Consider the following 21907-nt stretch of genomic DNA (forward strand, 5'->3'; position numbering starts at 1 on the left):
AAAGACCACTAACCTTTCTGGCTCACTGTGCAGACAAAGATGCTCTCAGGAAGATGATCATCCAGGAGACAAGAACAGAAGATGCAGGTGTTAGAAGAGGACCTAAAAAGATACAACGAAGCCCTTCCTCCCTCCTGCCCCTGCATGAAATGTCATCTGGAATATTTCTGCCTGAAAAGTGATGTTTCTGCAGAAATCAAGAAAAGGCTGTAGAGAGGCAACTTATGGCAGCTTTTCAAGTACTTATAAAATGGTACCAAAGAGGAGAGGACCAGACTGTGGTAACAACTGCAAGTTTTAACTGAGTGGCTTAGGTAACATTTCAGTGGACATATGAGCAATCCCTGGAACGCATGCAAGCTGTCCAGTTGCACACAGAAACTCAGACACAGAATAAGAGGCTCATAACAGAAAGGATCTGAAGTTCCAACTATGCTTAGATAAACCCTAAATACAAACCAGTCTATTTATTTTCTAGACTTGTCATAATTTTTAGAAGCTCTACTTGCTGTAAGCTACAGCTTACAGAAATAGAACTCCTTTTGCTCAATAATTGTACCACAATACTGAAAAGCTACCAGCACACTTAATCTTTGCAGAAAGGGACTACAGGGGGAGAAAATTAAAAAGTACAGAAAGAGGCCAGATGTTACACTACGCGATGGTGTCTAGCAAGCCTTAATTCTCCCTTTCCCCCAGTAAGATTTCCCTACATCACCTCCAGCATGCTTGGGAGAAGTGCACTAATCTCAGCCCCAGCAACCCTGGAAGGTCAGGAGGAGCATCCCAAGGAGAGAGGAGAAACTGTGACTGCCCTCCAGTTATCAGCCCCATGCAAGGACAAACCCTGCAGTTTCACCACTCACATTATCTCCTGGGTTTGCTCTGATGGCTCCTGGCTTCATCCCTATTTACCAAGACTACACAGTTTTCCCTGTACCACTGCCTCTACGTGAATTACACTGCTTCATTCCCTGAGTCAAATTTAAATAAAACTGCTGGAAAAACACCATGGATGTTACCAATCAAAGCAGATTCGCCATTTTCACCCTTTTTGTGACAAAGTATGAGTCTCGCAACTACTCAGACTAGTAAGTAGTCAGTTAGGGAATATTAATTGTGTGTGCAATTTGGGGAGGCTAATGGTTTTGTTTCTCATCTCTCTGAAGTAATTAAGATGGGGAAATGGGCAAATAACAACTACCAATGAAGTTGTTATAAGTTAAGGAAAGAATTTGATTTTTTTTAACAGAAGACAAGGCAATTAAAGAACATACAGACATGACTATTCAATCATTTTAGTCTTTCATCCCAATTAGTAAAATCAAAGGATGAGGAACCAGCAGAGCAGCCAAATGTAATACTGCTGTAAGGGAAATAAATACTCTGCTACCACAGCTCTCAGCTTGCAAAGTGACTGACTTTTTGCATGTTCTGCAAAAATAAAATACCTTTTAGGCAGCTGTCTTTATGGATTCATTCAGTAAGGAGCCTTCAAAGTTACATTCATCTAATAAAACAAAAAATTAGTGGCTGTCTTAGTAAGGCATACATACTGTCAGGCAGCAAAGCACTTCTGTTAATGGATATAAGGCATAATAGCACCTTAATGAATTGCTGCAGCAAAGTCAGGCTTGCTTCAAGGGTCTTAGCATGATGAGAAGTATATACAGGAATTCATTAAAGACAATTTCTAAATACAAGGATGATACTTAAAAGTTTTCATAGTCCAACACACTTCTAACACGTTATGGAGCAGAATCCACACTTCAGTAACATTTTTGGTATTTTACTCCCTTTTTTTTTTTTTTTCTCCTCTAGTATATCCAAGAAATTCCAAGATACACTTCTGCTTTCGTCCTCCAGCTCAAAAAGCAGACATGCAAACCAAAATAGGTCATCATGTCTTACTAACACAGATAAGATGACTCAGTATATGGTAACAAAAGGGAACCTTGAGGTTATTAATCACTAACTGCTTTAGCTCAGCATAAAAATAATGAGTAATTACATTTCAAGAAAACAAATGTATAGAATATTTTGTATAACTTGTAAGACAGGAGTTCGAGAAGAATTACAACTACATTATTCTAATTACTAAAATTCAGAAGCAGACAGAGAGACTGAAAGACCTACAGGGTACCCATGAGCTTTCTGAAAAGCCAATTGCCACGAAGATAAATCCCTGCAGATTGAGTCCTCCTGAAGGGCTCTGTCCCATGGATACTCTGTACTAGAACTAGATGACCTGGAGCAGAACAAAAGCTTCCCAGGAAACCAAGGAGACTGCCACAGCAGAGCAACAAGGGAACAAACTGTTTGCAGGATCAAGTCTAGAAGCATGCAAGGGATGTGGTCTGCAAATTTAGTGGGAAGTTTAAAGACTTAGGAAGAATTAGAGCAGTTTTACAAAGGCCAGTTTACCAGCACAAAAAATCCCCAACAGTAAGATCATAAACTAAGGAGCAGATTATTTTTTTTTCTTTTAATGGAAGCAGTGGTATTTAAGACATCTGAAAGAAGCCTGAAGAAAAACATCAGTCCTTATAGGGAGCATCCTTGAATCACATTATGGATACTGAAAAGAAAATTTAGGACCATTGCCAAGATTTCTACAAACACTTGCTCAAGCCTGTATTACCTAAAACTTGTCCTTCATTGAAAATACAGCTCTGCAGGCAATGGAAACAACAGGAACCCCATCCTACAAATCACTGAACAAAAAATGAAGCATGTAAAATTAAGGGTAACTTTCAGTTACAATGGTCCTGTCCATCAAAGCTATGCATTCAGTACTCAAGGTACCTAATATGGGAGGAAAAAATAATAGAAATAAATAAAAGAAAATAAAAATTTTAAAAAAGGGAAAAAAAAGAGACACTGATTTCTCTCAGTGGAAAAATTGCTGAATAAAATAAATAAATAAAACAGGTTCATTAATAGTTAGATTTTCTTTACAGTTGATAACTGTTTCACAACATGTGCATGTTTCTTACAGTTGCTTCAAATCCTTAATCATATGGTACAGAACAAAGTAGAACTTACATGACAAAGAATTAAAAAAAAAATTAAATTTGAATCTCATGATGATCACAAAGAAAATCTCTAGCTGATGGTATTTTGCCACAGGAAGGAAGAAAAAAAAGCCTCTAACAAATCCATCAAGATCACTGGCCAGTATCACTCTTGCCACCTGCAGTCTTTCTAAGTCATGCCCATCATATACAAGATCTGTTGCAGCATTTGAATGCTTCACTAAAAAAAAGTTTTATTGGGCCATCAAAACCCCAGATAAGCCTCTTAAGATTTGCATTCCTTACTGTTAAGAAAGCTGTAGGACTAGTGGAGAAATACTATCACTCAAAACTTACATACTTAAGCTATGGTTGAAGATGTAAATGAAAAGCTAACAAGGCTTAGGACTATATCAGCAACAGTTTTAGCTATAAACTTACCAAAATTTACAAAACATAAACAATGTGTCCTTCCATCCTATTTACCTTATCTATGGAAGATGTAAATACAAATATTACATGTAAATACTATAAAATGCTGTCACAGATAGTAACTACATTTAAAAAGAGCCTGGGAAATAAAAACATGAGAATTCAAGAAGGAAAATTGTACAAATAATCAATATAGCTAGGTTTGCAGAAGGCCAAATAATTCCTACTTACCTAAAAACCTGACTAAAGTAGCATGAGTAACATCCCACTTTCATCAAAGCAATTATTAAGATTGCAGACTCTTCACCCTTTATTTCAAAAAGTAAAGCCTAGATTCCTTAATTTCTAGTGATTAAATACATTTCCCACATCTCAGCCTTGTAACTGTGACAGTACTGTTGGGCAATTTCCCCTTCACAAACAGTCATTAAAAGTGAGACTGAGGAATGGTTCTTCTCCCAGGACTGCCAACAGCAGCACACATGATGTGCAGAAATAGAATGACAGCAGCTCAGTTTACATTATGTTTTTCTTTCACCCTAAAAGAAATTCAGTCTTATTAGTGAATTAGACATAAAACACTGAGGGTGTATGAAAGTAGGAATTTCAATGAAGGGAAAGAATGGCACAAGGAAACAGGTTCCTGTTCTTCCCTCTAGCATGAGCTAATTGCGTATTGGGTCAGAACAATGCTCTGTGAAGTTCTGTGAGTTCAAAGGTCAAGTTTTTTTGCTTCTCAGCTGTCCCCATCAAATCTTATTCCTTGAAGAAAACAGCCTGAAGCTGTCCCATAGTATGCACACCCTCAAACCTAGAGGTTAGGGAATGTAGTTCTGCACAGTGTAATATTGCATTGGGCACCACCAACACAGCCCTTGAAGATGAGCAATGTAACAGGACAATTAAACAAGAAGTACAAACACCAAGCAATGAGCCAAGAGCTTCTAGAGGCTATTGGGTCTATTCCAAAATACCAGAAACACCATATTAACGCAACAACATTCACTGTATTAACACTCCAAGGGCTCATTTTCTCCCATGTTGCCAGGTGGTTTAATTTAAAAGTGGAGCTCCTCTCTCTTGATGCTTTAAGAGCATCAATGGGGGTCAAGCCTGGCTCCACTGAGAGCACCCAGCCAAGAGGGACTCCCTGTGTCCCCATGCCCAGTTACAAAGGAACTCCAGCCACTGCATCAGGTGTCAAAAACCCTTCTTTCCCAAACTGCAGAACTACATACATATCAGACAGAGTCCTCAAAACAAGCACCCAGGTCATTGGTATTTCCCCCCTGCAGTCCCCCACAGCGCGGGCAGATTTGATTAAACTTCCTCAACAGGAGAGCACTACATAAACACTGTAAATTAAACAAAACTATGCTGATTATCTAGTTGCAATTACTTCCAATTGATTTGAGTCTTTATTGTCCCCTCAAGCTTTAAACCTCATAGATAAAAAAAGGATCAGGCCTCACTGGAGGAATACCAAAGGAGGAGTTACGAAACTTTCCTTAAACACATTCAAAAGCAACCAGACTAGCTTGTCATCCTAATGAGATTCCAATTAAAATTTAGCCTGGAAGTCAAATGAAAAAAATGGACTGTCCCAGGACTTGTCATAAACATGCAAGTTAATGCTTAGAACAAATTCAATCATTGGTTAACAGAGATGCATGCAAACCATAACCTGCTGCACTGTGTTTTATTTCATGGAAGTCAGACACAACTAAAAGACTTTAGGAAACTTTTACCCAGCTGATACTGTACAACCCAGCTCACAGGCATTTCAGCCTCTTCCAGGCTGAGCCAAACTGTCACTTGATGGCAATAGGAAACATATGTATGAGTGTAGTGGGGTAGCTTACTGCAATTCAAATATTCTACAGGAAAACAAAAGCAGATATTCTTATTCCACCCCTGTGAACTCCTCTGGAGAAAAATCCTGGAGTTCTTTGCAGCTTTTCAAACATCCTGTTAGGTCCTATTGCATATTAGCAGGTTGATTTTATCATTAATATTCAAATCCTAATTTCATTAGGCTCAACCTACTTGCAAGGGCCATACCTATTATCCCGATTAGTCTTCTCTTCCATGTCTCCACATTTTCCCTGCCAAGCTGGAATGGTTCTCCAATCACCATTCCCTCAAATTCATTCTATTGTGAGGTTATCCCAGAACTGTAGCAGGTGCAAAGCTTTAAAACTTCTAGAAGCATTTTACTATTATGTAGCTACCATTTTCCCTTAACTGCACACACCCAAGCTTCAGTTTCAATCTTAGGGTGCTTTTCAGTGGAAAGACCTTTGTTTAGGTTGGAGGGGTTGTTAGGTTGTTTTGAGGAAAAGCAGGCACAAAAGTGGAACATGGGCTCTTTTTCAGACTGGTTTGTTTGTGGTTTTTTTTAAATTACTGAATTACATTTACATTAAAGTTAAAATTCTTTGAGCTTTCTTGAAGGACAGGCATCATCTAATCCTACACATATCCTCACAGCACACTGATTTTGCAGAGAATCCATATCCAGATACGCAGGAACTCTCCCTGTTACTTACATCTATCTATTGTGGTACACACTTGCACAGCTCACCATCTCTACAACTAAATAATGACACAAAATATGCATTATCAAACATTACTCTTACTTTTAAAGAAAAGAAAATTTGGTAGCTTGATCTCCTGCCTAAAGGCTTTTTACCAACAGATCTAAGGGAGTCAAAGTATTAGTCTGCACATACAAGTATTAGTCCCTATTAGTCCCTGGCTCTCCCCCATCATGTACTTCTTCATTCAGGAGGACAGGAATGACTTTCTCTGAGTTGGGTCTTCTCAAGCAGAGAGCTACCATCAAGTGTCATTTGCTCATCCATTGCTTCAAATGATCCTTGAGGCATTATTACAACTAGAAACCTTCCCAATGATTTCTCTGGTGCTTTAGTGTGCAGTCACTGCACACAGAGTTAAGGGAGAAACGCTCGTGTTCAAGGTATGGCCTGATGGACAATTTCTTAGTTCAGAATCTGAAGTAGTCCTTGATTTGAACTTAAAAAGCAGGACAAATGGAGGTAAACCTCATGCAGATATCTTGCTCTTGCACCATAGCTTGGGTATTTTGCTGGATAAAACCACAATACTTGACAGCCACAGGAAGCATCTCCAGATAGCTGTGAGAAACTTGGCTTAATGTCAACGTGGCCAAGGTTTTGTATAAAGATTTCATATTCTAAACAGGCTACATTACTGCTAGGGTTCTCTCCTCCCTACTAAGAGCCACTTTGCAAACGTGCTCACACCTGCTGACCAACAGAGCTCATAAAAATTGGTTTCCACCCAAACGATACTCTTCTCTCAGCCCCTGCCCAAGGAAAAGCCAGCTGCCTCATAGCTTGCTCCACCACACACCTCCTGTTCCTGTCAGCCTTCCTGACCCCTCTCTTGACACTATCCCAGTCACTCACAGCTAATTAGATGGTGTGAGGCTGCTGCTGCTTTGGCCAGTGCCTTGGGTGACTCTCCAGCCAGCCGGGCAGCTGGTGGTTAACACGATGACCTCCAACAGCAGCTGCAATGATCTGTGCCTCTCCTCCACCTAGCACTTACTTTTTAATTAAGCTTTGTTGTTTGCCTAGTATGGTTGAAGTTGGCCAACAGACACACAGACAGAGAACAGTCAGAAACAAAGCAGCAGCATTATCATTCAAGCTGTAATTGTAAATAATACGAAAAAAAACAGTGCCATAAAATTACCAACGGCAACTTCTCCCCAGCAGATCTATTTAGAAATCCTTCTCTCAAAAGCTCACTTTCATTTCACTCATTTTAGGAAAAACAGATCCTATATCCTTGGAATTGTGCCACTTGTGACTTATCTTGAGATTCAAATATTGTTCGTAAACGCAGAGCTGCGAGCAGCACTTAATTAGAATGCCTTTTAAAACCTCTTTTATATTCAAATGGCAGAGTCACTTGTCCAGCTCTCCACTGCAATAACATCACACCATCTGCTTTGCCTCTTTTTTTAAAATATATTTGTGTGCTATTGAGGCACTTTGGGATATTTTCTGCTACCTTCAAGTTCATTATATGTACATTCTAGGTTTGGTTTGGGGTTTTGGGTTTGGTTTTTTTTTGCTTGTTTTATGTATTTCTAGTATTTTATTTTCACAGTATTAAAAATTATGTTCAACATTTCAAAGAACATAAGGAAATAATTGTGCTTTGTGCTTATATATTAAACAATTTTTAATTTCTACATTACATCAGTGAGTTCATTTAAGCTGTAAAAAGTGGCTCATGAACAACACGGGTTTAAAAGGCACAACCATACATTTGATCTTCCTGCACATAGATACTGATGCCTCTGTTTAAAAAGCAACAAAGATACTAAATATTTAATATGGCAATATGAAAATAATGGTTTTGGGTCTTACAAACACAATGCTAAACAGAGATTTTCAAGAGGAATTTTCACAACAATAAGATAGGAGCTGAGGTTTTCAAATTAAAAGGCTGAGAATTACCCTCCAGGGAGGCTAATCTTACAGGTTTACAAAAAAAAAAAAAAAAGTTTAACTTTTAAGACTACTTGGTACATGAAGTTATACAAACTTTTATATAGCAACTGAATCCCCCCTTCCTCATTCTCCCATTAATATTTTTCACATTGTTAAGGACCTGAATACTAACTGCTCCCTGGAAAAACTCATGAGAAAAAATAAAACTTCTGCAGATTCTTACTCTTACAAAAGCTTTGCCTCCCTTTTTAGCCTTGATGTTTGAGAAAATAACCCCAGGCAGGACAAACTAAACAAATCATACTTTTCCTTAACTGAAAGAGACACTGCTGTTATACACCACAGCAAGAGCTGGCCAGAGCCTTCTCAGTTTTAATCACTGTTATTGCAATCATAAGACTGGAGAGAATTAACAAAATAAAGACGAATCAAATTCATTTCACTTCGATGGTAAGCCATAAGCTGCAGCAAACTCCAGGACAATTCAAGAAATGAGAGAGGCATTAGTGGAAGAATAGAAAAAAATCCTCAACACCCCAAAAGACACACTTCTCCCTTCCCATAACTGCAGGGTGGCTGTGGAAATACTCCAAGTCTGTCTGATACCTGCTGTGTTTCCAGAACCTCTGAACGATAGGAATGATGGTAAGTCCTGTTCCAAACAGTGATACCACAGATTCACAGAATTATTGAGGCTGGAAAAGACTTCTGAGATTATCAAGCCCAGCCTATGACCTAACACTACCACATCAGCTAGACCATGGCACTGAGTGCCACATCCAGCCTTCCTTTAAACACCTCCAGGGATGGTGACTCTACCACTTCCCTGGGAAGTCCATTCCAATGCCTGATCACCCTCCCCATGAGGAAGTGCTTCCTGATATCCAACCTAAACCTCCCATGGTGCGGCTTCAGTCCATAACCTTTTGTCCTGTCACTCATTGCCTGGGAGAAGAACCCAACCCGCCCTGACTACACCCTCTCTTCAGGGAGTTGTAGAGAGTAGTAAGGTCCCCCTTTAGTCTCCTCTTTTCCAGAGTAAACAGCCCCAGCTCCCTTGGCCTCTTCTTGCAAGACTTTTCCCCTAGTCCCTTCACCAGCCTCGCTGCTCTCCTCTGGACCTGCTCCAGCACCTCAGTATCTTTCTTGAGTGAGGAGCCCAGAACTGGACTCGGTACTCCAGGTCAGGCCTCACCAGCGCTGAGTACAAGGGGAGAATTCCATCCCTAGTCCTGTTGGCCACATTGTTCCTGATCCAGGCCAGGATGCCACTGGCCTTCCAGGCCACCTGGGCACACTGCTGGCTTCTTTCAATCGATTGTCAACCAGTACTCCCAGGTCCATCCTCTCTGTGGGGGACTGCTCTCCAGCCACTCTTCCCCCAGCCTGTAGCACTGCAGGGGGTTATTGCAGCCAAAGTGTAGGACCCAGCACCTGGTCTTGCTGAACCTCATCCTATTGGCCTCAGCCCATTGACCCAGCCTGTCCAGGTCCCTCTGCAGCTTCTTCTTACCCTCTGGTTGATGGACACTCTCCCCTGTTTTGGTGTCATTCCTGAATTTACTAAGGGTAGACTCAATCCCCTCACCCATGTTGTGAATGGGCCCAGTATGGATCCCTGAGTGACACTGGTCACTGGATGCCAACTGTATGCAGCACCATTTACCACCACACCACCACTCTCTTATTACCATATTCCCTCATCTTAAAAGAGGTTTATTTTTAAGATTTACTTTCACTTATTTACTAATGCAAGCAAAAACACAAGTAGCAGGAAAGTCTGCTAGACATATACTTTCTGTGCTTTAAACCCATTTCGCAACTACCGAAGGCATACTTGCCATTTCACACAATTTAATAGCAACCTTCCCCTCCCCTGAACTTTCAGGACAAAATCAATGCCACACAAACCTGCCGAACAGGAAGCCTAATTATTATAACATGTGCAACCAAAGCAATAGGGAGTTTCACAGTAAAACTGATAAGGAGAGACATAAAGGACTAATGAGCAGCCTGACGGTGCTCCATTGCCGGGCTACACAAAGGTCCCTGCAGAACACCTTTGTTATTGTTCAGTGGGGAGACAGAGGCTGGGACATGTCCAAAAATAACATTCAGAGATGGAAGAAATGAACACACAGTGTCTGCAGCTCAAGCACTTAATCCAGGCACAGAAAAAAAAAAAGGACTGTTTGAGAAAGTGGAACCAACAAAAAGCCACAATGCAGAGCAGAGCGAGCCAATTAAATGTACTCAGGTTGCTGAGCAGCTAAGACCAGGTTTGCTACTCGAATACATTGACAAATGTCTTCTTGACCTGCAACTATGGTGTAGGTGGATGAAAACAAGGGTATTTGATTCAGGAGATGCAGTCATCCATACTACTAGTGGTCAGCAACCAAACAAGTCCTGCAGGAATCAGGAATGAAAGATGCAGAAAGCCCAACCCCGGCCAGCAGAAGCAGTGGTCTTGGGCCAGAGAGAAGGCAGCAGCCAACAGCAGCAATTCTTGCCAGTTACTGATAGGTTTCTCAGTTTAACAGAAAGTCACCTTTTGACCTACAAAAATGTATGATCTTCTTTGGTCATGTTTTGTGCGAGACTGTCCAGGTACCTGACAAGCTTGTCCCAGAGGCAGTGATCCTATCCTATCCCCTCCATGTACACAAATCATACTACCTGCACTCAAAGTATTTTAAGCAGGGATGGCTTGCTACTGAGGTTCAGGAAGTCATTGCTTTTCCTCAAAATTGTGCATATCATACATCTCCAGCTGCAGAATTTTTATGTCTTGTGTATTACAGAAATAAATGCCTTGGAGAGACATATAACTTGGAGGAGGTTGCTTGTATCTTTCCATTGCAATCTTACCCAATGAGGGAAAGATCTTGAAAGAGTTTTACAAACCAGTAGAATTACATGTTAAATGTAATAGTCTCTTAACATACTCTCATTATGGCAAATCCAGTCACCCTGCAAGGTCCAAACCATTACTTCACCTGCCCAAGCATACATTGCAGGAAACTGGGACTGAAACCATCATTTAAATTACTACTCATTTGAGAAATTGTGTGCCATAGGACAACAACCTCCAGTGCTGATACCAGCTTAGCAAGAAAACTGATTTTTACAGCAAGCAGCAGAACACTGCATAGCAAGGCACCACCAGCAACACCACCTCAGACATGGTCTCCCAGCTTTCAGTGGGCTTTACCATTACACTTAATTTATAACCTGGGAAAGAAAACACAGTCTGGAAACACCATCCCTGACTCATACTAAAATACCACCCAACCCCTTGCAAGTATTCCCAAATAGTAGTAACAAATGTGTATTGTACAGAAATCGTCTACTGTAAACCTTGGTATCCAGATTTCATGGCTTGAGAAAGTTCTTTCCTCAATTTCATACAGCGACACAAAACCAGATTGTACTGTACAGACTCTAATGCGTAACATTCAAGGGCATGCTACAAAAATCACAGTTCCCTCAGAGATCAACAGAAACCAGAACCTTAGCACCTCTATGAACTTCATCAACAAAGCTTCATTTTATTTGAGAACCAGCTAACAGAGCCACCATTCTTCTTTAAGTCCTTTCTGACAACCAAACATTAAAACAGAATTTCTCCCATTTATATTTCCAGACTAAAAAGAAAAAAAAAAAAACCTAGTTGCATACTTTGTTTCTTAAGTTCCCCAAAAGGCATATCATATTTTCATCTCTCAGAATATTTAATCAAGTCCACTTCATTACAGACAGGGCTCATCATGCTGAAATTGATTATAAACAAGATAGTGCCCACATCTGATACTGACTGACCTACTTGTCTGATTCGCCTACATTTCTGCAGGCCAAATTTAATGACATTTTGCACAAATTCAAAGCTGACTGAGCCTGATGACCTTTTATACCTCTGTAATTAGTCTTCTGTGCCTTTATAACCATAAAAGCAAGCCACCCCTTTATTAATTCAGCAGTCTGAACAGTAAACTATAAACTTTACCATCAGCACCTACCAGTCAGAAAAGTTCATGAAGAAGAAAAACAACCAAATAATAAAAAATAAAAAAACATGAACAGCAACCTTTAAAAGTTAAGTCTGGAGGGGCCCTTTTAAGATAAACATGCCAACTTCTAAAAGAAGAAACAGAAAAAGCAGGACAAGTTAGTGGACCCAAATTCAATAAACAGCATTTTTATCATGCTTTTCTAAAAAAAGACAATATAAAATAAGGACACTGGAACAGACAAGCACCGCGAGAAAACAATGAAAAAAACAAAAAAAACCAAGAAACCAGAAACCAAACCCAGTAAATTAGTCCCTCTCACTAACATCACTGCATGTATGAAAAGTATAATCCAAATAATGCTGATTGTGCACTAGAATATAACCAAGATTAATATTACAGAGGTTTAACTGCAGAAAACAACCACTAGAACTTCATTATGTATTTAACAGGTTTTGCAACCTAAGGCTACAGTTGCAAAACATACTTCCTAATTATGAACATATATTTAAAAAGGTGAGACAAGTCAATTTTACTCAAGTGAAGCTGTGGGTAGGGAACTCCCCTGCAGTCAGCAAGGCGCAGATCTGCATTTCCCCAGGCAGAGCAGAGGTCAGAGCACTGACCTGCACTTCAAATTCCAGTCTTGGGAAAGAGGGACAGATTACTATTAACAACCATCAAAGACACAATGCCATTCTCTGGACATCTTGTCATTCCCTTCTCCATCTTGGAAAACCTGACGGGACAAACTCAACCTGTGATGGTGCACATGGTTCTTTACCCCCCTGGCAGCCCTGAAACTTTTCTGCCCAGCAGCCAACTTTTCACTACAAATACATAATAGAATCATAGAATGGTTTGGGTTTGGGAATGGTTTGACCTTACAGATCATGTAGTATTCCAACCTCCCTGCATGGGCAGGGACCCCTCCCACCAAACCAGGTTGCTCAAAGCCCCATCCATCCTGTCCTTCAACACTCCCAGGGAAGGGGCATCTACAACTTTCTCTGAGAAACCTGCTCCAGTGTCTCAAACTCCCTTGTGCCCATTGGAGACACAGGTCACCATCTTCCTCAGCTTCTTGCACTAACAGATCCCAGTCTAGGAGTCAATGCACCAGTCATTCCTTTTAGAAATCCATGCCCAAGAGGAAGCCAAAGACACAATACAAAGATATTTCAAAACAGAGAAGCATTTCTTTTGCAAAGCTCCATTATGAAGCATACATAGTCTAAAAAGCTGACAGCACTGGCAGTCTCATATTCATCAGTGTCAAGAATTTTTGTATTTTTTTTTAATATGCTAATTTTCATCATATATGAATTCCTTAGGTGGAAGCTTGGATTTTTTCCTATGTCAAATTAATTTAAAATCAGTAGGGAAAAATTACTGAATAGCTCTATAAATTCAGAATTCTTTATCTGAGTTTTAATGCAGAAATACATCTCCTAAAGCAAGTCTCTCTCTTTTCTTTTTCAAGCCATCATTTAAGTTGCATTTTCGCTTCAGTCATTTATCATCCACAATTTCATTTCAGAAAGTTTGTTTCCAAGTAGCATGTTTTAAGATATTGATTATACAATGACTAATGAACTATGTCAACCTAGGGGGAAAAAAAAAATCCAATTTGAAGACTAGCCATTAAATAAAATCAGGCTTTGGTCTTACACATTCAGTCTCCTACCAATTTTTAACATTGTGAAGTCTTATGTTACTGTGTGTTAAGCATTCTGCCCACTTTCCTGATCAGAATGAAAAACAAACAAACAAAAAACCCAAACAAAACACCACAACCTAATTGGCTACATGCAATATACAGAAAAAAAAATAAGCAGCTTTCAACCACTTTCCCATGATGATGACAGTTGGCCTTACTGCCAACAATCCCTTACACAGTTACATCTGAACTTATGTCTGTGGAGATAAAAGAATTAAAGAGTGGGCTTGGGCTGACAGAAATGTCCAGGCTTTCAAAAATAGCCATTATAATTCATTGTATTACCTATAACCCCTTGCCTTTGCTTCTTGCAAAGGAAGGAAAAGACACTCTACGCAATCCTAGAGCAAAACCATCCCTAAGAGGACAAAGCTCTGAATCAGAAACCATGGAGACCTGAAAGCCACAGAGCTGTTACACTTTTCTCAGCACTGGCCCCTTCTGATAACAGAGAAGGTCAGGGCAATGGGGGAAGAAGCTCTAACTTAGTGATTCCAAGATTAACCGAGATTCCCAGCGAGGTAACTTGAAGCCCCAGGATGCAGCGCAGCAGGCACAGCACACACAGCTCCTGTCCTGCCGTGTCTGGGTTTTAAGACCCTGGCAGGTCGGACACGTGAGGCACGGCTAAGAGGATTTTGTACTTTCTTGGTACACGGGATGATTTCTGAAAGGCCCGGATCCACTAATTAGCTCGATGCTGCAGTTCTCGCATAAATACCTGTGAGTAGGGGCAAGGGATATCTTGATTCAGAAGAATGTCTTGGGGTTTTCTGAACTGGACTCCTTCAGAATTTTATTTTTGTTGGCTTGATTCAAACATCAGCTGCTTGCTGTAAATACATATTGGAAGCACTACAAGGAGCAAGAGTCAAAGTATCTGAGAGATACAAATAATTAAACAGCTGAGCGATACTGTTCCTTCAGAGCAATCATCTTTCCACTCCCCAGGGACAAATCTCTTTGATGGAAACCCTGGTGAGAAGGCTGTGACCGAAAAAGATATGCTACGCATTTCATTTATTTCATGCCAGCAATCAAGCAAATCCAGCAACTTTAAAACTCCAAAGAGTTTGCTTGTGCTTCAGAAAAAAAAAAAAAAAAAAAAAAGCAAAAGCAAGCCGCCGAATCACAACGGGTAAGGCCTGCCACATGCAAGTTCCCACTCTGAAATTTCACTTCGGTTTACTCAAAACTTTCCCCAGCGCTTCGTGCCTGCTCGGGATCGATCTCTCCGAAGAGCGGGAAAACAGCCGGCACTGCAAGCAGCGAACTTTCCATCTCGGACACGGCTGAGGCGTCGAGGGCACCACCAGGCCGGAGCCGCCTCGGCACACCCCTGCCTCTGGAGGCGGAGGGAGCACCGGGCGCCGGCGGCCCTTACAGCCGCCCTGGGAACCCCAATCGGGGCGGCACAGGCCGGGGGCGAAGGGAGAACCCGTGCCCACACCCACCACCCCCGGCGTTGCCCGCCCGCACCGCACCGCCCTAGGGCCGAGCGCTGCTGGCCTGACACACGCCCCCCTCCGGAGCAGCAGCACCTCCCCGCCGGCTGCCGGCCTGGGCTAAACCTTCCCGCGGGCCAACAGGGACGGTCGTCCCTCCAACTCCGCCCGCCACCGAGCGTCCCCTCAGGACTCCCGCCCCGCAGCACCGACGCCCGTGGCGTCCTAACCCCCAGCTCGGGGTACGCCCCGCCGCCGGGTCCCGGTCCCAACCCGGGGGGGGGGGGGAGCGAAACAAAAGACACCAAGTTGAGCGGCCGCCACCGCCCGGACTGCTCCCGGCCGTGGTGGCCTGAGGGAAGCGGGGGAGGGAAGGCGGTCTGGGCGCCGCTCGGTACGGTGCCTCCCCGCGGATTACCTCCCGTAATGAGATTACGGGAGGCTGAGCGGCACCCACGGAGCGTCCGCCGGGCAAGGTGGCCCCGCGACTGTCACCGCCCGGGGAGGGGGCGGTGGCCGCCGGCGCTCTGACGCCCTGGCCGCCCCGCGGGCGGGTCTCGCCGCCTGCCCCGCAGCCCTCGCCACCCGCTGCCGCTCCCGCCCGGCCCCATTGTTCGCCGTGCCGCCCTTACCGTGTGCGGGGCTGGGGCTGCGCGGGCTCCCGCCGGCTCTGCTCGCTGCGGCTGGTGCAGGGACAGTCGCGCTTGGCCGCCGGAGGTCCGAGCCATTAAAAGCTCCGCGGGGAAGAGAAGGAGAAGGCGGCGGCAGGAACGGTGGCAGCGGCGGGGGGAGGAGGAGGACAGCGGGAGGCTCGCAGGAGAAGGGTCGCCATGTCCGGCGTCGCAGCGGGGAGAGCCCACCGGGCCGGGCGCTGAGGAGAAAAGGGGCAGACGGAAAGGAGGGAATCCCGCTGCCGCCTGCAGACCTGGGGAGCGGGAACTGGACGCAGCTCACCGCGCTGCCGCGGCTGCACCTCCCCTAACCCTGCCCCCCCTCTCCCGGAGGGGGAGCCGCCGGCGGGAGGAGGTGGCCGAGAGCCCCCTCCAGCGTTCACAGGAGGCGGCGGCAGCGGCTCGCCATGGCTGCTGGCCTCAGCGCTGCCGGCGGCGGCGAGAGCGGAGCGGCCACCTCGGCGGTGCCGCCCGGCCGCAGGTATCTGGGCAGCCCGTCGGGGGAAGGGCAGGAGGAGAAGCGACCACCGCCCTGCGCCGGTGCGGTACTGAGGGGACTGCAGACACACACCTCCCCCTCCTCCTCCTCCTCCTCTTGGGCACCAGAAGGGTGGGCAGCGCCCAGGTGTTCGTGGCGTGAGGGACGGGTTAAGGCAGGATGCGGGTCCGAGGGGCGAGGCGGTACCGAGAGGGTGGTGGAGCCTCTCTTCCCGTCCCCTGGGACGAGCAGAGACCCTACGCCGTCACTACCCCTTCCTGTGGATTTTGGGGACCATCGGGTGTAGGTACCCTCAGGGGCACGGCTACCTCGCAAGCAGGTTGTCCCCTTGCCCTCCTTGGAGAGGGAATCGGTTCGCTCGGCGGCACCGGGAGAGGTTGTTAAACTCGGTGGCCCGTTGAGGAGGAGCCAAGACACTGCCTCCAGGGGTCTCTGCAAACCCACCGGTGCCCCGGTTCGCCTGCTTTAGGATGGGGCTTCAGGAGTCGGCAGAGAACAAATCAGACCCTGGTTTACCAAGAGGTATCCATCCGCACTCGTCAGGCTCCAAGTGCTCGCCCGAAATGCCAGAGGAAGGAAAGCATTTGGTGTAAGGGTGGTGTATTCACAGTCATTGTTACTAGTTAGTAATCAGTGTTCTTTCTCGTTGGACTACCACAGACCACAGCACTGTAAAAAGTAAGAACTCGTAGCAATCTGTCTCTCACACCCGTCTCCTCTACCTGAGTGGAAATGAGACTAACAGGCAAAGGCTGGAGCTGGGGTAGTGCCTGCTTGGAGACTTCAGAGAAGATCTGGAGCTATAGCAAAAGGGCTGTCACCCAGAACAAGCATCATATAGCAGCTCTCAGAACACTGCTATCCATTTGCATAACTTAAGAGTTAGGGTGTGCATCTCTCTGAGCCTTTTTCAGTGTTTTACCCAATATTTTTTTCAGGAGGGAGAGCAAGTGGTACACACAAAGGAGTGATGGAGACAGGTCTTTGAAGTTCTCTCAGTGGCCCTGGAGAGAACAGTAACCAAGTGCGTGTTTATAAAGTAACCTCTCGGAGTATTTAAAGACTGTCAGAGGAGCCCAACTACTATCCCTTGTGTTAATTACTGGAGTAAAGAGAAATGATATATGAATGCTATTTTTTTTTTTCATCTAAGCCTTGGCCTTGCTTAATCTGCAAAGGACAAATTCTTCCACTGTCATCACCAATGCCTCTGTGGAGAAACACCTCACTATGAATACCTCAATGCATATACCAACCAACCTTGTGAGATAGAGAATTTGATTTCTTTGGCCAGTTCCGAAGCCCTAACAGGCTTAACAGTTACTGACTGAAAGGATGGAATTTGCCTTCAGTTGTTAATACTTGATAAAATAGTCATTATTATTATAATTATCCCCCAAAGTTTTTTCCACACAAAATGCACAGCCCGTCTGTAGAAGTTTAAGAAGAAAAATTAGGCTTTAATTCTGATAGTATAGAATTAGAATAGACTATTTCAGCTGGAGGGAACCAGCAGCAGCCTTCTAGTGCAACTGCCTGGCCAGATGGACTGTAGTTAAAACCACTGACATATAAAAAATAATTACCTTTTTCCAAATACTTTTTTTTGGTCGGTATTTGTCAGCTCTTACTTGAGGTGCAGTTAGGGTAAGAGCAGCACTGCAAGGGTCAGTAGTAGCATTCTGAATTTCCTGGTGCTTTTAGAGTTGTTGCAATCTTCATCAAATGAGTGAGATCATCTACAATGCTTTCCAAGTCTCAGTGACCTTGAAACATTTCTCAGTACTGAACAGAAGTAACAGGGTTTTCCTGCAGCTACAGATCATTTATTACTGAGTGCCAATGAGCAACAGTGAAATACTCTCTTGCATGGTAGCTTACTGAAGTATTGAAGATGTTAATGTATTGGCCATTTATCCAGAAACCATGGGCCAAGTTGTGTGTTTAGTCAGTCCTTGATTCTCAAATCTTATTAGGGTATCAAGGACAGCTAGGGACTGACATCTAAAAAGACATCTTTACTGTCTCTTGATGTTTTTCTAGTCAGACATTAAGACATCTTTCACCCATCCATTCCTGCTGATGTTCTCTACAGTTCTTAAGCAACATTTTTTTCTCCAAAACAGATCTGTCACTTGTAAATTACACAAAAAGCAACTTGCACTCTGCTGATTTGATTGCTAAGAAAAACATTCATTGCTGCTCTTGGTTTCCTGTAGGGTTATATTTCTTCCCTGTTGAATGAGATGTAGAGTTTGTTGGAACATCAAATAAATGGGAAAATGTGTGAGAAAGAGCAGTTGTTTTTGAAAAGTTGATGAATTTAGAAAAATGGTTCCAGTTAGTTCACATTTCTGAAAGAAAATGCATAAGTTTTTTATGCATCCACTGACAAGAGAAAAGCTGAAACTATATTTCAGTTTAAGCAAACCCAAGCTGGTACAATCATTCACTTCTGCCTTACCTGATAAGAGACAACCCAAGGGAAATGAAGAGAAGGAGAGAAATAAGTTAAAAGGTTTCTCTCATCTTGAGAGACTGCCTCTCTGGCCTTCTGCCTTTTTCCCTGTTAGGAAAGAAATAGCAAGAGCTATGATGGAATGCAAATACAGAACTCCAGGAAACCTGCACTTTTTATGACTCTCACATTCTGGGATGATCTGTGGTAATTTTTTCATTACCATTTTCTCATATTTGTTGTGTGGTTCTAGAAGGCATGCAGCTATTTGCTCTGGTGAGGCCACACCTCGAGTACTGTGTCCAGTTCTGGGCCCCTCAGTTTAGGAAGGATATCGAGGTCCTGGAACAGGTCCAAAGGAGGGCAACCAGGCTGGTGAAGGGACTCGAGCACAAGTCTTGTGAGGAGAAGCTGAGGGAGCTGGGGGTGTTCAGCCTGGAGAAGAGGAGGCTCAGGGGAGACCTCATCACTCTCTACAACTCCCTGAAAGGAGGGTGTAGCCAGGGGGGGGTTGGTCTCTTCTCCCAGGTAGCTCCCAGTAAGACAAGAGGGCATGGACTTAAGCTCTGCCAGAGGAGGTTTAGGTTGGATATTAGAAAGAATTTCTTTATGGAGAGAGTGATCAGACATTGGAATGGGCTGCCCAGGGAAGTAGTGGATTCTCCGTCCCTGGAGATATTTAAAAAGAGACTGGATGTGGCACTCAGTGCCATGGTCTGGTAACTGCAGCGGTAGTGGATCAAGGGTTGGACTTGATGATCTCTGAGGTCTCTTCCAACCCAGCCAATTCTATGATTCTATTCCAGCAGTTTTGGCAGAGTACCTGCAAATTCACATTTTCACCTGCTGTGCAGCAACTTGCTTGTCTCTGTGTGTGCTTCATCAGACTAAATTATCAGAATCAGAGCCCAGGCATGTGGATTAAGTTCTTTGGTCTGGTTTACACTAAGGTCAGACTGGATTCTTCAGTGGTCCCTCTGGCCTTAAAATTTATGTCTCTCTTGTAAACTATTTTTTAAAACATTTTGAGTTGGAATGTTTTTCTGTGTTTTGTTAAAGCAAGGAGCTAAGATGCTGCCCTAATCAAAATCTGTGTAATTCAGTGATGTCTTTTAGATATTCTTTTTCATCAAACATTCCACAGATGTTTTCCCTGGAGGCTGAAATTTTGTTTCAAAGACCCTTTCAGCAAATACTTTTGTGCTAGATGTATCAGTGTCTTGTATAAATGTGATTTGGGGCTCAATCTTGCAAACCAATGGCATTTGACTAGTCAGCTTTAGGCTCTCCTTCATAGGTCTCTGTGTTATCTTGTTGCCTTATCCATTTTTGCTAATTTCATTGCAAAAGTGACAGAATTTTCCATCCAGTTCTCTCAGGATCATTTCACTCTTATTTTTATTACATGTTTGTAGCATGGATGCTTCCCAACACTTCAGTGGCTTTAATTTGTGATGTATTTTTATTCATGTTTTCTCAAAATACTATTGCAGTCACCAGTTGCTAAGATTATCACACCCTTAACTCCTCTGGTAAGGTAGCTGCTGTTGAACTATTATTTCTTTCTTGCTTCTGCAATAGAACACAACTTATAACTACAAGTAGAAGCAGTGATAAATAACAGTGTATAATACAGGCAGTAGACCATGTCTTCTTAACTTCTGAGGGAACAAAACAAATTAAAACCAAACAGATATTTAACCAGTGAGCAAACTTCAGGATTTCCAGGTGAAAGAACTACTCAACCCTTGAAACCTACTCAAGCTACTTAAGCACATAGAGCCAGGTAATTAACAGATTTTGTTTACTGCCTGCTCTAAGTGTGTAATATCATGAATTAAAACAGAACCCTTTAATGGAATATGCAGAATTTTCCCAATTCCATGAGGATTTCTATAAAGAGAGCTTTTGTGTATCAAGCTGTTGGAACAAGTCCCTCCCCCTAACTTCTGTATTAACACCATACATCACCTCTGTCATGTGTCATCATGTTTGCCTTGGATTGTCACCCATACTTGCCTGTTACAGGATTAATGCATTTCTTATGATAGCTGCATATCTGTGCTAAAATGATCACCAGTGCAATAGTTAGTAGATGAATCATCCCTGAAGCTTCAGAGCTAAAAGGTTCACTTGAAATTCATGGGTAATTTAAACTCCTCAAAACCACATAGATTGCCTTGGCTTCTACTTGCTTTTCCCCTGCTGCAAATCCAAAGTGAAAAAAAAAATGACTTACTTTTTAAATGACACTGAGGATTCCAAAATATTCATTAATGAACAAACTTGTCAAGTGTTGCACTTTAAATAAAACCATTAATGATAGTTTATTATTGTTAGCTATAAAATAAGCATTAATCACATTACAAATATCAAAGCCTTCAAGAACATAGAAACCAAGGAAAAATGCAGAGGTTTGTTAAAAAAACAAACAAGCAAACAAACCCCCCCAAAACCCCAAATATATAAAAAAAATCAAACATCTTTTTGCTGATTATATCAGGTTTTCCTTCTGTTTTCACCTTTGCTCCCAAAAGAAGGGAAAAAGAACACTGGATATTAGGACAAAGTATGTACAAAGTATGTCAGTACTTCTGTCAGAACTGTACCTTCTCTGTCCCAGTGAAGAGCAAAAAGTGATAGTGGAAAGAGAAAATATTTGCAGACACAAAATTCATAGAATCATAGAATTGGCTGGGTTGGAAGGGACCTCAGAGATCATCAAGTCCAACCCTTGATCCACTACTGCTGCAGTTACCAGACCATGGCACTGAGTGCCACATCCAGTCTCTTTTTAAATATCTCCAGGGATGGAGAATCCACTACTTCCCTGGGCAGCCCATTCCAATGTCTGATCACCCTCTCGGTAAAGAAATTCCTTCTAAAATCCAACCTAAACCTCCCCTGGCAGAGCTTAAGTCCATACCCTCTTGTCTTACTGGGAGCTACTTGGGAGAAGAGACCAACCCCCCCCCTGGCTACCCCCTCCTTTCAGGGAGTTGTAGAGAGTGATGAGGTCTCCCCTGAGCTGCCTTTTCTCCAGGCTGAACAGCCCCATCTCCCTCAGCCCTTCCTCACAGGACTTGTGCTGGATCCCTTCATAGCCTCCTTGCTCTTCTCTGGACCTGCTCCAGCACCTCAATCTCCTTC

At 43.1% G+C, this 21907-nt stretch overlaps 1 protein-coding gene across 2 annotated transcripts in view; it reads right to left on the reverse strand.

Moving 5' to 3' along the window:
• FARP1 (FERM, ARH/RhoGEF and pleckstrin domain protein 1) overlaps positions 1–16180 on the reverse strand; it is a 216450-nt gene extending 200270 nt beyond the window's left edge. Inside the window, exon 1 of one of the 2 annotated variants that reach the window (XM_030446833.1) lies at positions 15762–16180. The gene's annotated coding sequence lies outside the window, so the exon portion shown is untranslated. The remainder of the gene's footprint in view (positions 1–15761) is intronic. The other variant, XM_030446843.1, reaches the window with a different exon arrangement.
• Positions 16181–21907: the final 5727 nt, after the last annotated feature.

Source organism: Calypte anna, chromosome 1 (assembly GCF_003957555.1).
Source record: "Calypte anna isolate BGI_N300 chromosome 1, bCalAnn1_v1.p, whole genome shotgun sequence".
Taxonomy (NCBI): domain Eukaryota; kingdom Metazoa; phylum Chordata; class Aves; order Apodiformes; family Trochilidae; genus Calypte; species Calypte anna.